General features: G+C 43.5%; 1 pseudogene; it reads right to left on the bottom strand.

Moving 5' to 3' along the window:
* Nucleotides 1-8250: 8250 nt before the first annotated feature.
* On the bottom strand, nucleotides 8251-8969 carry LOC138440293 (transcription factor BTF3 pseudogene; annotated as a pseudogene).
* Between the last annotated feature and the right edge of the window lie 908 nt (nucleotides 8970-9877).

Genomic DNA, 9877 nt, shown 5'->3' with positions numbered 1-9877 from the left:
CTCCATTTAAATAAAGGCCTTACAAGGAATGCTTAAATTTCCCCCTTTCTCTCTTCTCCCCATCATTTAGCTTTTTCCAATATTCTGCATAACTAAAAAATCTAAGCAGGGAATTGCACATAATTGTAGCCTCTGCACCATGGGCAAGGTGATGTGTCTTTCTAAATATTTGTAATCACCTATTCCACTCTTCCTTCCTCCTCCTGGAAAATTTACTTAGAGTGATTATTGTTGTTGTTTAGTCGCTAAGTCATGTCCTGTTTGCAGCCCTTGGACTATAGCCTGCCAGGTTCCTCTGTCCATGGGATTTCCCAGGCAAGAATACTGGAGAGGGTTGCCATTTCCTCCTCCATAGAGTGATTGTGATATCCTTTATTTCTCTTGAAAGCATCCTTTTGACCTCACTTAGTGTACAGGCTATAAAATATATCAAGAAGTGAAATGCTATATTTCTCATGTGGTCACAGTATATACAAATAGAAAATACCACCTTCAATGAATAGAACAAAAGGGGGGAGGGATAATCTCTAAATTCAGTTTTACCTATCAAAGTCATTTGTTAAGGTAAAGAAATTTAAAAAAAAAAAAAAAACTTTTGTAACTCAAAGGTCATGATCACCCTGGATGTATTGGCCTGCATCTGCCTGCTAGGAGATTGTTTTCTGCTATTAGGTGAGAACTCAGTGGCATCCTTTGTCCTCTCAACATTTTCTTTATTACTGGATTAGAGAAATGTGACATTGTTAAAAACTCTAACTTGAAAATGCTTCACAGAGCAGGATCCTTGCCAAATTCAGGAGTCTTGCTAGTTTGCAAGACAAGAGCCATCATGCAGAACAGAAGGCCGATACTAGAAGTCAGCAATCACAGTGGGACTAAATCCCACAAACTGTGGTTTCCGAATGTCTTAATCTTCTCCAATCTTAAAAGAGTGATGCTGGCTTTACTTTGAAGAAAAGTAAGGGACAGGTGGAATTATTAATAATTTCTGAATTTTAGCTCTTCTGGCAGCGACCTAGCTGTTCTGGATCTTCCCAATTTCTAATGCCTCTTTATTACCCAGATTATAAATAGATGCCTATTTTCTCTTCTTGATATTAAATTCATAACAAAGAACATACAAGACCATCTTCCTTACCTGGTCAGGCTATAGGTTGTCCTGAAAAAGGGAGTTTCCCAACTGATATTTAACCTAGTTGCCTGGAAAGTCCCATGGACAGAGAAGCCTGGTAGGCTGCAGTCCATGGGGTCACTAGGAGTTGGACATGACTGAGCGACTTCACTTTCACTTTTCACTTTCACTTTTCACTTTCATGCGTTGGAGAAGGAAATGGCAACCCACTCCAGTGTTCTTGCCTGGAGAATCCCAGGGATGGAGAGGCCTGGTGGGCTGCCGTCTATGGGGTCGCACAGAGTCGGACACGCCTGAGGTGACTTAGCAGTAGCAGTAGTATGATGCAATTGGATGTTTTAACCCAGTTTTGAGGGAAGTGTTTTTTATGATTTGTTTCTCCTGCTTTGGTGGGCAGAGCATGGGTTGACCTTGTCAGGAGGACGTGGGATCTTTGCTGGGGTCTGTACAATGCAGTGCTGCTGTAAGGCCATCAGTGTTTCTCAGGGGAGTCGGGTCACATTGGTACATGGTGAGTAGCACAATGAGACCTTAGGCAGAACTTGCCTTTAAATTGTGTCTTTTCTACTTCTTGTTTCTGAGTCATTAAAATTCTAAATTGATATTATGCTGTGTACCCTGTTTCTGAGGGTAGAAAGCTTTCCACCAGCAGTAATTCAAATATAACATTTTGGTGTGAGGAAGGGATACCTACGCTGGATTCGTCTCGTTGTGTCTAAATCTATTGGCTGTCACTTCCTGTATGAGTTGTTCTCCATCTTTTGTATGACTTTAATATTTCCCCCATTTCCTGAAATTATATGGTCTTTAGAATTCAGAAGTACTGTGGCTTGGGTAGTCATCCTCTTTGAACCAGAGAGGAGAGGCTAAGTGTAAAGTATTAGTGCCTACATTAAAGTCTGGCCAGACGAGGCCATTCTCTGTGGGCTCAGTGGTTGATATGGCTTCCTGTGTTAATGGAGAAGTATAAGATCTGTGCCAGGTGCAGGATTTCGGGTCACAGTTTCAAAGTATTCTGGTCTCTGTGATGAGCAGGAGTCTTGGGTCTGTTGCACGTCTGCAGATGAGAATGTGGTGCTACGGTGCTGTCTGTTCTCCAGTGTCAGAGTTGCACTGGGAGCCCCTGAATTCTGCTCTCCAGCTGCCTAGCTCTTCTAAGATAGGTTGAAGGTTATGCTGCTTCCTCAACACTGCTTACCATTTTGAGGATTTGAGCTCACCAGTTAATCAGGTCTTCAGCTCTTCTGTGATGCTTTTTCTTAGAGGATTAATTGAGGTATGTTTGAAAACTTCCTGGAAGTTAGATATTCTGCCATCTCTTCTGAACCTCCCACTCGTCATTCACATGCAGGTTTCGATGTCTGCGTCTTCCTCCCTCTCGCCACCAAAATTGTTCTCCCTAAGGTCAAGTTACCTTTTTTGTATTAGTTTCCTATTGCTGCTGTAACAAATCACCAGAAACCTGTGGGCTCAAAACAACACAAGGTTATTCTGTGACAGTTCTCCAGGCCAAAAATCTGAAATCAGTTTAACTGGGCTAAAGTCAAGAGGCTGGCAGGACTTGCCCTTTCTGAAGTCTCTAGGGGAGAATCTGTTTCTTTGCCTTTTCTAGCTTCTGGAGGCCACTGCATTCTTTGGCTCGGGGCCCCTTTCTTGCATCACTCCAACCTGCTGTTTCCATTGGCACATTTCCTACTTCCTCTCTGCAGTCAAATCCGTCTCTTTGTGCCTTTTATAAGGACACTTGGGGTTATGTTTAGAACCTACGTGGATAATCCACAATTATTTCATTTCAAGATGCTTAATTACATCTGCAATGTCCCCTTTCCATATTCGGTACCATTCACAGGTTCCAGGGATTAGTTACTAGGTATTTGGGGGCCATTATTTCAGCTACTATAGCATTGATTTCCTATTGTTCAAACCCAGCGTCTTCTTTTTATTCCCATCCTTGCTCAAATGACATTTCATACTGTTGGTTACTCTGGGAAAAACTGCTTCTCTGACCTCAAGATATGGGTTATTGTGTTCTTCTTGTGTGATATTATTTTGTCTCTCCCTCTAGAATGCAAACCGCTGAGTAGAAATCTAGGCTATTTTGTTTCTAAGCTCTATCTCCAGTGATTGGCATAGTCTCTACTATTATGAAATCATGAAAGAGATTGAATAATAAAAACTGGATGAACTTCCCCATAGTTCTGTCACCTCTCATTCTTACTTTTCTTCAGTGGTCCTTCCTCTACCCATTCAGTTGAGATTGGTATTCCCTTCAGGACTTGGTGCTAGTCTACTTTTCTCCTCAAATGCCAGGTAGATGCAGGCCCAACCATATTCAACCATTTTCTGGGGGCTCTCAAACCTGTATAGCCCAGACCCCCGGTTTGAACTTCCAACTTCAATCCTTATTTGGATTTCCTGCAAGCATGGCAAATTCCCCATGTCCCATCCTTCCCATCCACCAAGGACCACCAAAAACTAACCTCCCCTTCCCCTTATACTCTCTCTCTCAGGGAATGGGAAGTACCAGGATTTACTTAATAGCCACAGCAAGGAGACTGCCATACCAGGCTTCATACTTTCTCTCTACTCACTCTTCCACTATCCCCTCCAGTCAGTCATGAAGTTTTGTCAATCTGACTGCTACATATCTGATATCTCTTCCTGTCTAACTTGCATTGCCATGGTTCAAGTCCTCGTCACTCCCACAAGTAGATAAATGAACTTTCCAAACTGTTCCTCTTGACTTCTCCTGAATATGGTAGAATGACATACTCTGGTTGTAGACCAGAGCTGCCGATCCCCAGCCATGCTCTCAGTCTCTGCTGAGAGGGCAGTGAGTATCATTTGTATCACATGATCTTGGTCCCCATAGCTGATTGGGCTAGGGATGGGTGCCTGATCCAAGGGTGGTTTGTTCTATAGGCTTGATCAGCCAACATATGACTTGGGTGGCTGGTTGCAAAATACAAGTTAGTAAGTTTCTCCAAAGGAGGAATAGAGAAGCTGAGAGACTGGGATCACTGCATTGCTGAACAGAAGGGTCAGTTGGAATGATGGGCATGAGCAAGCTATAGTTATGAGAAAGTAGATACTGTACCTAAGGAGGGGACCCAGTGAGCAAGATGAGAACAAGGAAGGAAAGAAGCTGAGGCACTGTGAGCAGGGTGCTGCCTCAGTTTCTGCTATCCTTTTTTAAAAAAATCATTTATATTTAATATAATTTTAAAGACTTGTGTTAACCCAGTGCTTTATTTTTCCAGTTTTTATTGAGATATAGTTGACATACTGAATCATGTTGATATATATAGATCAGCCCTGGAATTTCTTTGGAAGGAATGATGCTAAAGCTGAAACTCCAGTACTTTGGCCACCTCATGCAAAGAGTTGACTCATTGGAAAAGACTCTGATGCTGGGAGGGAGGGGGCAGGAGGAGAAGGGGACGACCGAGGATGAGATGGCTGGATGGCATCACTGACTCGATGGACGTGAGTCTGAGTGAACTCCGGGAGTTGGTGATGGACAGGGAGGCCTGGCGTGCTGCGATTCATGGGGTTGCAAAGAGTCAGACACGACTAAGCAACTGAACTGAAGTGATTACCACAATAAGTTTAGTGAATATCTATCATTTCATATAGATACAAAAATTACAGAAATAGAAATGTTCTTCTTGTGTGGAGAACTCTTAGGATTTACTCTCTTAACACCTTTCATATGTAACATTCAGCACCATTAATTATATTTATCATGTTGTACATTACATCTCTTCTGTGGTTTTTTAAGAGTAATTCCCGAGGCCTGTCCCTACTCTCATTCCTACTGTCAGAGTTCCAGGAGTCATGACATTATTATAAACAAACCAAAATCCTAGTCTGAGTGAACCCCTGCTTCCTTCAATAAATTGGCCAAAGAGTTAAGTGTTCCAGTAAGTCTTTACCATGTTCTGATGAGACATCTGGAAGAAAGCAGGACTGTAACCAAAAGCAACAATGTGCAGTCCCAAACTCGGTGTTCATTCCACTTCATTTTTAAGCAGTAGCTTAGGAAAAAAAGAGGTTTTTCACTGTTTCCTCTGGGAGTGGGAGAATATTATGAGCTTCTTGTGTCAAAATCAGTCAACAAATTGATCCCTAAACATAATTTTAGAAAGGAAAAGTAATTGCTGCTACAGATATGATACAAAAATGACTATAATAAGTGACATAACATTGTCTGATGCTTAGCAATGGTGGGATAATTAGATGTTTCCAGAGAGCTGCCTTTCGATTTTCCAGCTGTTGAGACCAGAGGGATTACTGAAGGTCTCCAGGAATCTTAGACACAGGACTGCATTCCTCTCTCAAATTAGCGTAATTAAATTCATTGAAGATCTATAGGTAAAAAACATTAGGTACATGCAATCAATGCTCTGAATATGGAATACAGTTCGAAAGCATGTTTATTTATGTTTCCCTCTATCCCTATGAAATGTATTCATTGGGAGTTTCTCCCTCTGTTTAGGGGAAAATAAAAACTTGGTAGTGTCAGAACTATTTTGAGCATTCTTAGGCGACAGAAATCTTAGGCAAGTGGTACATCATAAGGACATTAACCCTGAATATTCATTGGAAGGACTGATGCTGAAACTGAAGTTCCAATACTTTGGCCACCTGATGCAAAGAGCCGGCTCATTGGAAAAGACCCTGATGCTGGGAAAGATTGAAGGCAGGAGGAGAAGGGGATGGCAGAGGATGAGGTGGTTGGATGGCATCACCAACTCAGTTAATGTGAATCTGAGCAAACTCCTGGAGACAGTGAAGGACAGGGAAGCCTGGTGTGCTGCAGTCCATGGGGTCACAGAGTCAGTCAGACATGGCTTAGTGACTGAACAGCCAGTAGAAAAGCCTTGGTCAGTCTAAATCACCTTTAGTGCATCCATTCCTATGTTGATAATGTGGAACTTGGTTTAAAATTACGTCTTACCGTTAGCCCAGTGAGAAGCCGTGTGTAGTCAGTCAGCTGAGGAAGGAGAAGGTCTTTCTTTCCCTGCTTCTGCCAGGTTCTGATCCTTCTGGGGCTGTGGTGCAGACATTTCACAGAGACTTCCACAGGCTTGTGGGAGGCTGCACTCCTAGCTGGTGTCATTCACCCGCTATTTCCTTGATTCAGGCAAATGCGCTCTCCACTTGAGCAGCCACCTGCTTCCTCAGCCCGAGGAACCAGTCTTCTCCCTCCGCTTCGCCTCTTCTGAGGCCTGCCTGTGCCCAAGGCTTTCCCCAGCCAGCCCTCTCACACGTCTGGCACACCTCTGATCCCTGAACATACACCTACCGACCCCTTCTTCCTTGGACAAGCTCGGGGCAGCAGCTGTCCTCCTTTACTGCACACCAGAAATGCTTGTAAGCTCTTCTTTCACCTGATTGTCCGGAAGGGAACTAGACCACTGTGTTCTTCCTACCCAGCGACATATATAAGGCTTTCTGATCTGCACTCATGAACTTGACACTGCGTGACCCCAACTTTTTATTTTGGTGGGAAGTGAGAGCATATTTTTCTTTTAAAACATCCTCCAAATATCCTCTCCCCAGTCTCCAGCAATCCTTACATGATCCCGTATTTCCTTTGGAATGCAGCACCTCATGTGTCTTTGTGCCTCAGCCAACACTTTAGTTTTAACACCTTGCGAGTACATGGTGGATTTGTCTGCTTGTTTGAAATCCTAATGTCAGAAATGTGTTGTTTGGATGAAGTCCCTGCAGATCCTCCACACCTGTGATGAGCTGGCTATTCTTAAGCAAGAAGTGGTCCAAGAGAACACTCCAGGGTCTCTGGCCAGCCTCAGTTTCTGAAGGGAACCAGTGGATTCTCTCCCTCTTAGCTCAGCAGAGCCTGAAGCTCTTGATCAGCAGCCCTAGGACACGGGCCATGTAGCTTTCAAGTTGCCTGGAGCAGGGAGGAAGGGACACAGGGTGCCCAGACACACGAGAGGGCGATCTTATCTATGGCCCCCTCAGCCCTGGTTGTAATGAAGATGGCAATGTCCTGTAGGGCTCCTCAGGGGACTTCTGAGCTTAGCATGCTGGAGGACTAGGAGGACTCGGAAGGGCTGGAGTAGAGAGGCCAGACACCTGTGAGGACTCAGGAGCCAGAAGGGCTGACTCTGGGCAAGGGCAGGGAGTAAGGGAGGGCACTGCTGCAGGGAAACACCATCTTACCTGAGGTCCTTCACAATGTGGCTGCTACTGCTGCTAAGTCGCTTCAGTCGTGTCTGACTCTGTGCGACCCCATAGACGGCAGCCCACCAGGCTCCCGTCCCTGGGATTCTCCAGGCAAGAACACTGGAGTGGGTTGCCATTTCCTTCTCTATCACAGTGTGGACCCCTATCTATTTCATCAGTCTCATGTCCTTCACTTCCCTCCCCTTCATGCCAGCCACACAAAGCCACCTGCCATTTTCTAAATATGCCATGCCCTTCCACACTCTTTTACTTTTCACCTAATTTAAGTCTAATTTTCTGTGATGTCTTCCTGCCATGTTCCCCATCTGGCTGCTGTACCATTTTTCACATGTCTCAGCTCCAGCTCTCACAATGCTACATCGTCGCGCTTTGTTAATTTGCCTCTCTCTGCTGCCCGAGACAGTCAGTGTCTCTGAGACAAGGACTGTGCCTGATTCACTTTTATACTCCCACCACCTCCCACTGAGCGTCAGTGTTGTAAGGACTTCTGTGAGTTTTCTATTGCTGCGTAAAAAATTACAATGAACTTAGCAGCTTGAAACAACACACATTTATAATCTCATAGTGTCTGTAGATCAGATGTCTAGGCAAGGTGTGGCTGAATTCTCTAATCAAATTCTCACTGAGCTGAACCCAAGATATAAATAACCCAGGGCTGGGATTCTCACCTGGGTTTCATGGGCCTCTTCTAGACTCACTGATTGTTAACAGGATTCATCTCCTTGAAGCTGTAGGACTGATGTCATTTTTCTGCTGGCTGTTGGCCAGGTACTACTCTCAGCTCCCAGAGGCTGCCCAGTTCCTTGCCTAGTTGGCAGTTCACAACACTGGTGTCTGATTCTTTCCAGGCTGGTAGGAGCACATCTTTCTCTTTCTCTTTTTTTTTTTCACTAAGCAAATAATTTTATCTTTGTTTCAAACTTTATTCTTAGGCTTCTTCAGCTTAATTAGCTGCAAAGCATGAATTGTATATAAGCAAAAACTGAAAAGAGCTGCAGTGTCCAGGGACTTAGGATTAAAAATATTAAGAGATCTAGATCTTATCAGATCCATAAACAAAATTTTTAAAAGGAGTCATATATAAAATAGCAGCTTCCAGTAACTTCTTCAAGATTTATTTTCTTCAGAAGTTAATTCAGTTTGTTTCATTCTTGGAAACCTCATCAAAATTCTCCACAAGATCTGGAACTTCATCATCATCATCCTCTCCAGTGGAAAGTGGTGCTTTTCCATCCACAGATTGTTTGGGCAGAGCTTCAGCCAGTCTCCTTAAACTGATCAGACTGTCTGCGCCAAGTTGGTTTAAGATGCTGGGGAGAATTTCCGCCAGTTGCTTTGACTCAGCATGGCCTGTAATGGTGAAGGTGTTCGCTTCCAGAGGTGCCTGAACTTTAAGGTTGTTAAAGTCGATCACTGTTCCTTGATTTGTGAACATATTCACCTCTTCAATACCAGAGATATTGTTTACCCCTAACTTCTTTAAAGAGAACTGAAGTTTTTTGTCATCTGCTGTGGCTGTTCTATGAGCCACCTTCTTTCTGCAAGCAGCTCCTTTCCCACCAATGCGCACTTGTGCCTGCAGTTTGGTGAGTTTCTCTTGGTTCATGATAGTTTCTTTCATCTTGTTGGAGCAGAGATGGGGGTGTGCGGGGGACTAGGCTTGGCGCTCAGGTGGTCTCAGGCAGACCCGCTGAGGTTAGGCACACACACGTGGGGACACAAGACGGCAGCTAGACAGGGAGCACATCTCTTTGATTTCATTTTCTGCAACCAGCCAGAGAGAACTAGGCTGCTTTCAATGGGCTCACCTGATTAGACCAGAGCTACCCTAGATCATCTTCCTTTTGCACTGTAATGTAACATAATCACAGTGGGGATATTTCATCATATCCATAAGTTTCACCCATATTCAAAGGGGAGAGATTACAAGGGTAATGGTTCATTGGAGTCTTCCTAAAATTTTGCCTATCATAGGGCTCAATGAATATTTATAAAATCAAATGATGTATGTTCCAAAATGTCAGAAACACTGACATTCAATTGTAAGATTTTTTTTCCTGTTGTTACTTTGGAAGTTTTCTAAAGTTGTTTCTTAATTTGTGTTGGTCCAGAATGGTTAAGAACGCTTTATGTGAGATAACACAAGGCCCCCACCCAGGTGGTACTAAAGATTTGGGGTGTGTGGCAAAGGCCCCCACCCAGGTGGTACTAGAGATTTAGGGTGCACGGCAAGACCTAGTCTAACATCTGACTGGCTATGTGACTTAGTTAACTTCCTGAAACTCTGAATGTCAGAGTCCTTTTCATGTATAAAATGAGGGGGGTGGATCTAAACAATGTCTAAGATTGGCCAGCTTTAAAATTCTCTAATTTCAAAGACTAACTCATAGTGTTAAAATCCAGCTAAGTGACTCACAACATCCAAATTTATTGAAATAGTTCACAAAAGAATTTCATTATAGATGAAATTGCAACAATGTGATTTTAAGAAAAAAGGGCAGTTTAGTTTTTAAATGAATTGATTCCTCC

This window comes from Ovis canadensis, chromosome 5, assembly GCF_042477335.2.
Source record: "Ovis canadensis isolate MfBH-ARS-UI-01 breed Bighorn chromosome 5, ARS-UI_OviCan_v2, whole genome shotgun sequence".
Taxonomy (NCBI): Eukaryota; Metazoa; Chordata; class Mammalia; order Artiodactyla; family Bovidae; genus Ovis; species Ovis canadensis.
This window is presented reverse-complemented; position numbering and strand designations above follow the sequence as displayed.